This window comes from Mus caroli, unplaced genomic scaffold, assembly GCF_978045245.1.
Source record: "Mus caroli unplaced genomic scaffold, Mus_caroli_1 scaffold_4, whole genome shotgun sequence".
In the NCBI taxonomy this organism is placed as follows: Eukaryota; Metazoa; Chordata; class Mammalia; order Rodentia; family Muridae; genus Mus; species Mus caroli.
The window spans coordinates 99,988,783-100,002,506 of record NW_028227259.1 but is presented as its reverse complement, the minus strand read 5'-3'; the positions used below and the strand labels follow the sequence as shown (position 1 = coordinate 100,002,506).

The window sequence follows — 13,724 nt, the reverse complement described above, 5'->3', positions numbered from 1 at the left end:
GCCTCTTTCATCCCTGCTTTTCTTCCTGCAGAGAGTGGACAGTGCTTTGTCAGCCTGCACCCTAGACTCCTTCCCTCCCCAGTTCCATGGGACTGACCCCAAACCTATGGGTCATGAATCCCCTCTTGACCTAACTGGAATGTGCGGCTGTCTCTGATCCTCAGTATTCTCTCTGGTGATGTACCACAGTTCTATACTCAATTTTCTACAAATGTTTCCCAGCCTCTCTGTCCCTTGCTAGCTACGCAGGCCACCTAGGGTCTGGTGTGGGCCATGAGTGTAGAAGATGGGGGTGTGCCAGGCCTAGCCTGCCAAGACAGGCTCGCTGGACCCTGTTGCTCTTCCTGTCTCCACTGCCATGTATGGTGCCCATGCACCGTTCTTAGCACTGTGCCATGTGGATGACTGAGTGCCCTTCTGGCCCTCCTCAGCTGTGTTACTCACTGAGCTGACCAAGCTCCTGTTGTGCGCCTTCTCCCTCCTGGTAGGCTGGCAAACATGGCCCCAGGGCATGCCACCCTGGCGCCAGGCTGTGCCTTTTGCACTGTCAGTCCTGCTCTATGGCGCCAACAACAACCTGGTGATTTATCTACAGTGCTACATGGACCCCAGCTATCAGGTGCTGAGCAATCTCAAGATTGAAAGCACAGCTCTATTGTACTGCCTCTGCCTTGGGCATCGTCTCTCTGCGTGCCAGGGCTTGGCGCTGCTGCTGCTGCTGATGGCTGCAGGAGCCTGCTATGCATCAGGTGGCTTTCAAGAACCTGTGAACACCCTTCTTGGGCCCGCGTCAGCAGCTGGAGCCCATCCCATGCCCTTGCATATCACTCCACTGGGACTTCTGCTCCTCATCCTATACTGCCTCATCTCCGGCTTGTCCTCCGTGTACACAGAGCTGATCATGAAGCGACAGCAGTTGCCCTTGGCTCTTCAGAACCTCTTCCTCTACACTTTTGGGGTGATCCTGGCAGTGGCCCAGGCCCAGGCTTCCTGTAGGGCTTCTCTGGATGGGCAGTGCTTGTGGTGCTGAACCAGGCAGTCAATGGGCTGCTCATGTTGGCTGTCATGAAGCATGGCAGCAGCATCACACGCCTCTTCATCATGTCCTGCTTGCTCGTGGTCAACGCTGTGCTGTCGATGGTGCTGCTCCAGCTGCAGCTCACAGCCATCTTCTTCCTGGCCGCACTGCTCATCGGTCTGGCTGTGTGCTTGTACTATGGTAGCCCCTACGTCCTTGACCACCTCCACTCACTTGTGACTGTGTAGATTAAATGCAACCACCAGAGTCACCTCCCATCCCCTGTAATCCCCAGCAGCCCCGTAACAAGTGCCTTGTAAGAGAAGCTAAGGTGTCCAGGTTAGCCTTTGCGTGTTCAGGTGGGAGAATTACCTCTAGGAGGCATAAAGAGTGGGCTCGGTTAAGGAAACGCCTAACTGCACTCCGGTATTCCTTCGTACTCAAGAGGTGGGATCCCCAAACCCAGGCCTGTCCTTGAAGATCCCTGCCTTGTCCTGCATGTACATGGCTGCTTCAAGTGAAGCTTCAGTCTTCTTACCTGCTGTGGTCACTCCTGAAGACTCTGTCCCAAAGTTTGGTGCTGGCTGCTCCAGCCCAGCATGACTTCCACATAAAGATGCTTAGTTTGCCCCCTCCACAGAGCTGTTCCCCTCACCCACCTGTTATTCTAGAGGGGTCAGAGGAGGCTGGGGCTTGACTCATCTCAGGGAACATTGCCCCTGGGCCCTGGATTAAGCCTACACTCCTGACTCCTGTGCTAACTCGAGAGCCCTGTTGAAGACTTTACCTCTGAAGCACTTAGGAGGTACTGTTCTTTCCACTCTCCATGGTGTCCTTGCTTCCAACAGCTTGGGAGGGCTCTGCAGAGTAACCAGGGACCAGGTCCAGAAAATGTTTATAGCCAATCAGTGTCTAACTACTTCAGCAATAAGGTCTTAATAAAGTGTTCTAGGGTGTGGGGTGCTTCCTACAACCATTAAAAAAAAAGAATTGGGAACAAAACACCCATGGAAGGAGTTACAGAGACAAAGTTTGAAGCTGAGACGAAAGGATGGACCATCTAGAGACTGCCATATCCGGGGATCCATGCCATAATCAGCTTCCAAACGCTGACACCATTGCATACACTAGCAAGATTTTGCTGAAAGGACCCAGATATAGCTGTCTCTTGTGAGACTATGCCAGGGCCTGGCGAACACGGAAGTGGATGCTCACAGTCAGCTATTGGATGGATCACAGGGCCCCCAATGGAGGAGCTATAGAAAGCACCCAAGGAGCTGGGGGATCTGCAACCCATAGGTGGAACAACAATATGAACTAACCAGTACCCCCTGAAGCTCATGTCTTTGTCTGCATATGTATCAGAAGATGGGCTAGTCGGCCATCAGTGGAAAGAGAGGTCCATTGGTCGAGCAAACTTTATATGCCTCAGTATGGGGGAACACCAGGGCCAAGAAGTGGGAGTGGGTGAGTGGGGGAGTTGGTGGGGGAACGTGTGGGGACTTTTGGGATGGCATTGTAAATGTAAATGAAATAAATACCTAAGAGAGAGAGACAGAGAGAGAGAGAGAGGGGGGGGAGGGTATCCAGGGAACGTGCTAGCTAGCCAGCCAGAGTAGCTTGTGTTGCCCAGCTCCAGGTTGAGACCCTGTCTCAATGAATAAGGAAGAAAGTGTTGAGGAAGCTTCCCAGTATCAACCTCAGGCCTCTAGATGCACAGCCATACATGTGGACATGCACCCAACACACACACACACACACACACACACACACACACACACACACACACACACACACGAGGAAAAATAGAAAAATCATCACCATAAACTGATGGTTCATGACAGTACTTAAATATGGTATGGGCAATTTTCTTGTTCTTTTACTAAGGGAGGAATCCTAACACAGTGAAAAGAAGGGCCCAAGATCAGCAATGGTCTTTGTCTCTGGCCCTCTATGCAAAGATCAGCTTTGCTTTGGCATACTTTTCTCTCCGTTTTAAATTTTTTTCCTATGTGACCTGAAGTCTTTGACCTAAGGTGTATTCATATCCCTATAACAGTGTATGTAGGGTTCCATTATACAGTGACACAGTGTCACAAATTGAGTGGCTCTTAGACAGCCAATGCTGAAGACTGACATACTGATAATCTTGCTTGTTAGTCCCCTGTCCCTAAGTCATAGATGGCTGTCTTCCTGTTCTGTCTTTACATTCACTCCTTCTAATATCTTTCCTAAGGTCTCAGCTCTCATGTTTTAATCACCCTGTTCCAAGACCGCTGCCTCCTAACACCATTGTCTTTGGGATTTAGGATACCATATCAACTTGGGGGCTCGAAGGGAGATAGACATTCAGAGGGTAACAGTTCCATAAAAGCAATTGTGACATCAGGATTTGGGACTTCTTCAGAAGGAGAGTGTCCACAGGAGTGAAAGAGAGAGAGGAGTGGGGGAGAGAGGAAGACAAGGAAGGAGAAGAGCCATCAGGAAATGCCAACCGGAAAGATCACAAGTTTCTCAGAGTTGTCAGGAATGGAATCCTCTCAGTGCTTCCAGGATGCACGGGGTGGATAGCAATGCCAGAAAGGAGAAGGGATTCTTAGTCCATGGTGAGAAACTGAATCAGGACAAGCTGGAGCCTCATAATCCCCTTTGAAAGCACAAGAGCTAGGAACAGCCTCTAGGCCCCACCCTATACAGAGTCAATGGATTTCCAGTAGCATCATCCTGGGACAAAAGTCTTTGAGGGACATTGGATATCCAAACTATAACAAGTGTTTATAAAGAAAGATGCATTGATCTAGATGAAGCTGCTTCCTTAGCTAAAGGAACTCAGAAGTCCCACAGTCTAGCAGCCTAAAGGATGGATTGAGATGCCATGAAGTCCAACACAAATGTGGGGATAACTGAAAACCTTTTATTGTGTTCTGGTCCCATTGTGGGACTTTCTATGGTTACCTCTGGGACATCCCGCAAACCTCTCTAGTTCCTAATACTGTGACAACTGAGAAGTTCTTTATGACCTTGGATTCTGGCTTGTCCCATGGTTTGATTCCCTGCATATTTTAGGCTTCTCTCTGGGATTTTTCACTTAATCTATCTTATTCTAAAGCATAAATACCATCCATTTTTAAGAAGGGCAACACAGACCTTGCTTCTTGATATGAAAAATAAAGTCCACAATAGATGTTGTACAAATAGGACAGCCTTCTAGAGCAATTCATGTTCTGTAGTTGGGTGTACTCAGAGAGCAGCGATCATAGGCAAATCATTTTCTCATTTCTTCAGTTAGAGCTTGTCAATGATATACATAATCTTAGGTACCTATTACCAATTAGAATTATATAAAATTATATTGAAACCTGCTTTAATAAGTACAAAACACATTTACCGTGAGCTACTGAGCTATTTTGTTTTGTTTTGTTTTGTTTTTTAAATTTTTAAAAAAAAATTTTTTTTAATTAGGTATTTTCCTCAATTACATTTCCAATGCTATCCAAAAAGTCCCCAATACAATCCCTCCCCCAGTACCCCACCCACCCACCCCCACCCCTTGGCCCTGGCATTCCCCTGTATTGGGGCATATAAAGTTGGCAAGTCCAATGGGCCTCTCTTTCCAGTGATGGCCTGCTAGGCCATCTTTTGATACAAATGCAGCTAGAGACAAGAGCTCTGGGGTACTGGTTAGTTCCTAATAATGATCCACCTATGGGGATGCAGTTCCCTTTAGCTCCTTGGGTACTTTCTCTAGCTCCTCCATTGGGGGCCCTGTGATCCATCCAATAGCTGACTGTGAGCATCCACTTCTGTGTTTTCTAGGCCCCAGCATTGTCTCACAAGAGACAGCTATATCTGGGTCCTTTCAGCAAAATCTTGCTAGTGTATGCAATGGTGTCAGCGTTTGGAAGCTGATTATGGGATGGATCCCTGGATATGGCAGTCTTTAGATGGTGCATCCTTTCTTCACAGCTCCAAACTTTATCTCTGTAACTCTTTCCATGGGTGTTTTGTTCCCAATTCCAAGAAGGGGCACAGTGTCCACACTTTGGTCTTCGTTCTTCTTGAGTTACATGCGTTTAACAAATTGTATCTTATATCTTGGGTATCCTAAGTTTTGGGGCTAATATCCACTTATCAGTGAGTACATATTGTGTGAGTTCCTTTGTGAATATGTTACCTCACTCAGAATGATGCCCTCCAGATCCATCCATTTGCCTAGGAATTTCATAAATTCATTCCTTTTAATAGCTGAGTAGTACTCCATTGTGTAAATGTACCACATTTTCTGTATCCATTCCTCTGTTGAGGGGCATCTGGGTTCTTTCCAGCTTCTGGCTATTATAAATAAGGCTGCTATGAACATAGTGGAGCATGTGTCCTTCTTACCGGTTGGAACATCTTCTGATATATGCCCAGGAGAGGTATTGCTGGATCCTCTGGTAGTATTATGTCCAATTTTCTGAGGAACCGCCAAACTGATTTCCAGAGTGGTTGTACCAGCTTGCAATCCCACCAACAATGAAGGAGTGTTCCTCTTTCTCCACATCCTCGCCAGCATCTGCTGTCACCTGAATTTTTGATCTTAGCCATTCTAACTCGTGTGAGGTGGAATCTCAGGGTTGTTTTGATTTGTATTTCCCTGATGATTAAGGATGTTGAACATTTTTTCAGGTGCTTCTCTGCCATTCGGTATTCCTCAGGTGAGAATTCTTTGTTCAGTTCTGAGCCCCATTTTTTAACGGGGTTATTTGATTTTCTGGAGTCCACCTTATTGAGTTCCTTATATATATTGGATATTAGTCCCCTATCTGATTTAGGATAGGTAAAGATCCTTTCCCAATCTGTTGGTGGTCTTTTTGTCTTATTGACTGTGTCTTTTGCCTTGCAGAAGCTTTGCAACTTTATGAGGTCCCATTTATCGATTCTCGATCTTACAGCGCAAGCCTTTGCTGTTCTATTCAGGAATTTTCCCCCTGTACCCATATCTTCGAGGCTTTTCCCTACTTTCTCCTCTATAAGTTTCAGTGTCTCTGGTTTTATGTGGAGTTCCTTAATCCACTTAGATTTGACCTTGGTACAAGGAGATAGGAATGGATCAATTCGCATTCTTCTACATGATAACCGCCAGTTGTGCCAGCACCATTTGTTGAAAATGCTGTCTTTTTTCCACTGGATGGTTTTTGCTCCCTTGTCAAAGATCAAGTGACCATAGGTATGTGGGTTGATCTCAGGGTCTTCAATTCTGTTCCATTGGTCTACTTGTCTGTCGTTATACCAGTACCATGCAGTTTTTATCACAACTGCTCTGTAGTACAGCTTTAGGTCAGGCATGGTGATTCCTCCAGAGGTTCTTTTATCCTTGAGAAGAGATTTTGCTATCCTAGGTTTTTTGTTGTTCCAGATGAATTTGCAGATTGCCCTTCCCAATTCGTTGAAGAATTGAGTTGGAATTTTGATGGGGATTGCATTGAATCTGTAGATTGCTTTTGGCAAGATAGCCATTTTTACAATGTTGATCCTGCCAATCCATGAGCATGGGAGGTTTTTTCCATCTTCTGAGATCTTCTTTAATTTCTTTCTTCAGGGACTTGAAGTTCTTGTCATACAGATCTTTCACTTCCTTTGTTAGAGTCACACCAAGGTATTTTATAGTTTGTGACTATTGAGAAGGGTGTTGTTTCCCTAATTTCCTTCTCTGCTTGTTTATCCTTTGTGTACAGAAAAGCCATTGACTTGCTTGAGTTAATTTTATATCCAGCTACTTCACCGAAGCTATTCATCAGGCTTAGGAGTTCTCTGGTGGAATTTTTAGGGTCACTTATGTATACTATCATATCATCTGCAAAAAGCGATATTTTGGCTTCTTCTTTTCTGATTTGTATCCCCTTGATCTCCTTTTGTTGTCTAATTGCTCTGGCTAGGACTTCAAGTACAATGTTGAATAGGTAGGGAGAGAGTTGGCAGCCTTGTCTAGTCCCTGATTTTAGTGGGATTGCTTCCAGCTTCTCACCATTTACTTTGATGTTGGCTACTGGTTTGCTGTATATTGCTTTTATCATGGTTAGGTATGGGCCTTGAATTCCTGATCTTTCCAAGACTTTTATCATGAATGGGTGTTGGATATTGTCAAATGCTTTTTCAGGATCTAACGAGATGATCATGTGGTTTTTGTCTTTGAGTTTGTTTATATAATGGATTACATTGATGGATTTTCGTATATTGAACCATCCTTGCATCCCTGGGATGAATCCTACTTGGTCAGGATGGATGATTGTTTTGATGTGTTCTTGAATTCGGTTAGCTAGAACTTTATTGAGGATTTTTGCATCAATATTCATAAGGGAAATTGGTCTGAAGTTCTCTATTTTTGTTGGGTCTTTATGTGGTTTAGGTATCAGAGTAATTGTGGCTTCATAGAATGAGTTGGGTAGAGTACTTTCTGATTCTATTTTGTGGAATAGTTTGTGAAGAACTGGGATTAGTTCTTCTTTGAAGGTTTGATAGAACTCTGCACTAAACCCATCTGGTCCTGGGCTTTTTTTGGTTGGGAAACTATTAATGACTGCTTCTATTTCTTTGGGGGATATAGGGCTGTTTAGATCATTAACCTGATCTTGATTCAACTTTGGTACCTGGTATCTGTCTAGGAACTTCTCCATTCCATCCAGGTTCTCCAGTTTTGTTGAGTATAGCCTTTGGTAGAAGGATCTGATGGTGTTTTGGATGTCTTCAGGATGTGTTGTTATGTCTCCTTTTTCATTTCTGATTTTGTTAATTAGGATGCTTTCCCTGTGCCCTCTAGTGAGTCTGGCTAAGGGTTTATCTATCTTGTTGATTTTCTCAAAGAACCAGCTCCTCGATTGGTTGATTCTTTGAATTGTTCTTCTCGTTTCCACTTGGTTGATTTCACCCCTGAGTTTGATTATTTCTTGCCATCTACTCCTCTTGGGTGAATTTGCTTCCTTTCGTTCTAGAGCTTTTAGGTGTGTTGTCAAGCTGCTAATGTGTGCTCTCTCTAGTTTCTTTTTGGAGGCACTCAGAGCTACGAGTTTTCCTCTTAGAAATGCTTTCAGTGTGTTCCATAAGTTTGGGTATGTTGTGGCTTCATTTTCATTAAGCTCCAGAAAGTCCTTAATTTCTTTCTTTATTCCTTCCTTGACCAAGGTATCATTGAGAAGAGTGTTGTTTAGTTTCCACGTGTGTGTTGGCTTTCTATTATTTATTTTGTTATTGAAGATCAGTCTTAGTCCATGGTGATCTGATAGGGTCCATGGGACAATTTCAATATTTTTGTATATATTGAGGCTTGTTTTGTGACCAATTATGTGGTCAATTTTGGAGAAGGTACCGTGAGGTGCTGAGAAGAAGGTATATCCTTTCGTTTTAGGATAAAATGTTCTGTAGATATCTGTCAGATCCATTTGTTTCATAACCTCTGTTAGTTTCACTGTGTCCCGGTTTAGTTTCTGTTTCCATGATCTGTCCATTGGTGAAAGTGGTGTGTTGAAGTCTCCCACTATTATTGTGTGAGGTGCAATGTGTGCTTTGAGCTTTACTAAAGTATCTTTAATTAATGAGGCTGCCCTTGTATTTGGCGCATAGATATTCAGAATTGATAGTTCCTCTTGGAGGTTTTTACCTTTGATGAGAATGAAGTGCCCTTCCTTGTCTTTTTTGATGACTTTGGGTTGGAAGTCAATCTTATCAGTTATTATAATGGCTACTCCAGCTTGTTTCTTCCTATCATTTGCTTGGAAAATTGTTTTCCAGCCTTTCATTCTGAGGTAGTGTCTATCTTTTTCTCTGAGATGAGTTTCCTGTAAGCAGCAAAATGTTGGGTCCTGTTTCTGTAGCCAGCCTGTTAGTCTATGTCTTTTTATTGGGGAGTTGAGTCCATTGCTATTAAGAGATATTAGGGAGAAGTAATTGTTGCTTCCTTTTATTTTTGTTGTTATAGTTGGTGTTCTTTTCTTGTGGCTGTCTTATTTTAGGTTTGTTGAGGGATTACCTTCTTGCTTTTTCTAGGACTTGGTTTCCGTCCTTGTATTGGTTTTTTCTGTTATTATCCTTTGAAGTGCTGGATTCGTGGAAAGATAATGTGTGAATTTGGTTTTATCGTGGAATACTTTGGTTTCTCCATCTATGGTAATTGAGAGTTTGGTTGGGTATAGTAGCCTGGGCTGGAAATTGTGTTCTCTTAGTTTCTGTATAACATCTGTCCAGGCCCTTCTGGCTTTCATAGTCTCTGGTGAAAAATCTGGTGTAATTCTGATAGGCTTGCCTTTATATGTTACTTGACCTTTTTCCCTTACTGCTTTTAGTATTCTATCTTTATTTAGTGCATTTGTTGTTCTGATTATTATGTGTCTGAAGGAATTTCTTTTCTGGTCCAGTCTATTTGGAGTTCTGTAAGCTTCTTGTATGTTCATGGGCATCTCTTTCTTTGGGTTTGGGAAGTTTTCTTCTATAATTTTGTTGAATATATTTGCTGGTCTTTTGAGTTGAAAATCTTCATTCTCATCTACTCCTATTATCCGTAGGTTTGGTCTTCTCATTTTGTCCTGGATTTCCTGGATATTTTGAGTTAGGATCTTTTTGGATTTTGTATTTTCTTTGATTGTCGTGCCGATGTTCTCTATGGAGTCTTCTGTACCTGAGATTCTCTCTTCCATCTCTTGTATTCTGTTGCTGATGCTCGTATCTATGGTTCCAGATTTCTTTCCTAGTGTTTCTATCTCCAGTGTTGCCTCAATTTGGGTTTTCTTCATTGTTTCTACTTCCCTTTTTAGGTCTTGGATGGTTTTATTCAATTCCATCACCTGTTTGGTCTGGTTTTCCTGCAATCCTTTAATGGATTTTTGTGCTTCCTCTTTAATGTCTTCTACCTGTTTAGCAGTGTTCTCCTGCAATTCTTTAAGGGATTTTTGTACTTCCTCTTTAATGTCTTCTACCTGTTTAGCAGTGTTCTCTTGCAATTCTTTAAGGGATTTTTGTGCTTCCTCTTTAATGTCTTCTACCTGTTTACCAGTGTTCTTTTGTATTTCTTTAAGTGTGTTATTAAAGTCCTTCTTGATGTCCTCTACCATCATCGTGAGATATGCTTTTAGAACCGGCTCTAGCTTTTTCGGTGTGTTGGGGTGCCCTGGACTGGGCGAAGTTGGAGTGCTGGGTTCTGATGATGGTGAGTGGTCTTGGTTTCTGTTGGTAAGATTCTTACATTTACCTTTCGCCATCTGGTAATCTCTGGGATTAGTTGTTATTGTTGTCACTGTTTAAAGATTGGAGCAGACTCTGTGTTCGACTCACCAGAAGTCTTAAGATCCTGTGGCGGGTGTTGTGGGTAGCTGGCGAGTGTCAACAGACCCTGCGCCCTAGCTACCCAGGTGTTGGTCTGACCGGAAGAGGCTTGTGGCCCTACTCAGGCCGGATTTCTGCCTCCCCAACTAAAGCAGTCTCAGGTCCAGAGAGATTGGACTGGAGCAGAAGCTGTGCACCACTCACAAAATCCTGTGGCGGGTGTCGTGGGTAGCTGGCAGGTGTCAGCAGACCCTGCGCTCTAGCTACCCAGGTGCTGTTCAGACCGGAAGAGGCTTGTGGCCCTACTCAGGCCGGTTTTCTGCTTCCCTAACTAATGCAGTCTCAGGTCCCGTGCACAATTGGATTGGAGCAGAAGCTGTGTTCCACTCACCAGAAGTCTTAAGATCCTGTGGCGGGTGTTGTGGGTAGCTGGTGAGTGTCAACACACCCTGCGCCCTAGCTACCCAGGTGCTGGTCTGACCGGAAGAGGCTTGTGGCCCTACTCAGGCCGGATTTCTGCCTCCCCAACCAAAGCAGTCTCAGGTCCCGTGCGATTGGACTGGAGCAGAAGCTGTGCACCACTCACCAGAAGTCTCAAAATCCTGTGGCGGGTGTCGTGGGTAGCTGGCGGGTGTCAGCAGATCCTGCGCTCTAGCTACCCAGGTGCTGTGCCTACTGAGCTATTTTGAACACTAAACAAATCAACAAAGGTCACAGGATTTGTATTCTAGAACCATTGTTGTCATGGTGATACTCCTGACTTGGGATGCTCATGACCTCTTACATCTTATAAGGCATGGGAGAGCTTACAGAGTGTGCTGGTAGAATTTGCCTGGACTGTCTTTCTGCAGCACATACTATGCTTTTTATTATGACAGGCTCTTCCCCATTTACATCTAGCAGACCCCAAAGTAGCTCATTTAAGCCAAGAAATATGCTTTAGGCAAGACAAGCATCTTCAAAGAAGATGGTGGAAGTCTTATCTGTCTTCTGTCACAGACCACAGCCCCTCCCACTGTAGGGTTAAGAGGTCAGATACCTTAACCAGAAAACACAGATCCACAGGAGCATGCTCCATCTAGAATTGCTCGCATGCTGTCAAATATGATGGCTCAGAATATTTTGGAACTCTGTCTTTGTTTGGAGGAAAGGGAAGCCAACATACTCATAGGCACTATTGCATTGGAACGAGGTTCTACAACTACCCACTGACAGAATTTGTCTTAGTCTCCTGAACTGATTTTCCTGTGAGACCTTTACTTGTTCTCATTTGTCTTTTAGCTTGGTTTCACTCTGATTTATCCTCTCTGTGTCTCCTTCCTTCTCTGGGTCCTTTCTGTTTATCATTTTTGATGTCTGCTAAGCCTAGCCAACAACCTACTAAATATCCCCTGCCCCCAGCATTTGGAGGATGCAGCTGTGCCTCTGACTCCTTCAGTCCATCTCTGTTCAGTTGCCTTTCTTAAAAACTCTCTCAGAAGCTTTCTAGTCAAGTCTCTCCAAGCCAAAGTGGCTCAAAACCTAGGAGCTCTGCTATATGATCAGACACTGCCATCTCATGGCCAAAGCACTGAACTTGGCCCCATCAGGTCTGCCAGTGCAATTCATCCCTGGCTTGAATTACTTGCTTTTACAACCTATACCACCAGCCAATGCTGGAGTGATTCTTGTAGCCTCTCTTATCTTACAAGGCACAGACCTTAGAGAATCAGCTGACAATATCACCCTGTAAACCAATATAAACTCTGCACTCTCTCAAAGCTCAGCCAAACAACTCTATAGAGGGACATTTTATCTGGATCCTGGAATTGTAGTATATTGCTTTTTATCTCTCATGGGCAAATGAATCATCTAAAATATGTGTGTGTGTGTGTGTGTGTGTGTGTGTGTGTGTGTGTGTGTGTGTGTGTGTATGTGTATGTATATATTTAAATTTCATTATGGTCACATATATTCAGAGGATTTCCAAATTGTAGTCTTTCTCAGCAACAAGGTCAACTGGGTTTCTGTACAATAGTTTTAGAGTTAGTTTTTTGTGTGAGTACTTGATCCTCATTGTTTTTCTGTGCTGAGGTATTGAACCCATGGTTTCATACTTATTAGATAAACATTCTACCCTGACTTGTATCTCTAGCTATGAAGTTTTAAGTTTCTGATGAATGATTCCATATTAATATGAACATGCCCTGCTGAGTTATTAATCCACTTAGTAGATGGAAATACAATAAGCATATCTACTTCACCAAGTGACATAGTCAATATCTCTGTCAAAGATAGGAAACAGAAACCAAAATTCTCATCATAGCCTTAAGCCAGTGGATCCCATAAAATCCATCTTCTCCCAATTTTCATTCCTGGGCCCAAAGGTACATGAGGTCCTGGAAAGAGAATTTGACTTTCACCTGCAACATTGTCTGGGAGCTGAGGACTCACCAACTATGCTTAGAAATTGCTCAGGAACATTAAAGAAAATATCTCTAGTCCTTTGGCAGAAATACTTGGATATCACAGGATAGACACAGTTTGTAGAACCAAGTTGCACCCTCTAAAAGTACAGCAAAATTGCCAAGGAATGTTTCTAGATGTGGGAAGAACTATTGCAGAATAAAAGGTCATACTCCACACACATAAACAAATATTATATGAAACCCAATCTCTACTTGGAAACAGGGACTTTGGGGAGATAATTAAGATCAAGTGATATAAGTGTAGATAGTCCCATTAAGAAAAAGGAATTAAAGGCTTCACTCTGCTTATGCAGAGGAAAGCATGTGAGGACAGATCAAGAAGGTGACAGTGTACAAATGATGAGTCACCAGAATCCTGCATAGCAGGAACCTGAATTTAAGATTTCCAGTCCAAAACATTCAGTCTTTCTTGTATTTTACAAGCAGTAACAATGCATATCAGCACACACATAAACACACAAACACACACACACACACACACACACACACACACACACACAGAGAGAGAGAGAGAGAGAGAGAGAGAGAGAGAGAGAGAGAGAGAGAGAGAGAGAGAGAGAGAGAGAGTATAGAGATTTAGCTTTAGCTTAAATTGCATTTGACTTTGCCCATTTGGACCAAATTTACTCCAGGAAAAAGAGATGAAGATTCTCCACCAGGTAGAGCAGTTTAGTGACCATAATGTTGGTATTAATGTATTCTACCCTTTTCTTTATTTTTCTTTTTAAGCACTAGCTGTATTTTGAACAAACACTTTTTTTCTGTTCAGTCTTCTTAGAGATATTGGAATCATATGCTGCCCCTTTCCAGAAAAGTAACTGAGAAGAGTGACACTGTGAAGAGTCATACAGCATATCCAATTCTTCCTGTCCCACACTCCATTGTCAAACTGGAGAGGACCCTCATGGCCTGGCTAATCTTCTCTTAGCCTCACACATGATCAC

At 43.5% G+C, this 13,724-nt stretch overlaps 1 pseudogene; it reads left to right on the top strand.

Annotated features, from left to right (window-relative positions):
* Positions 1–273: 273 nt before the first annotated feature.
* On the top strand, positions 274–1,295 carry LOC110294897 (putative UDP-sugar transporter protein SLC35A4; annotated as a pseudogene).
* Positions 1,296–13,724: the final 12,429 nt, after the last annotated feature.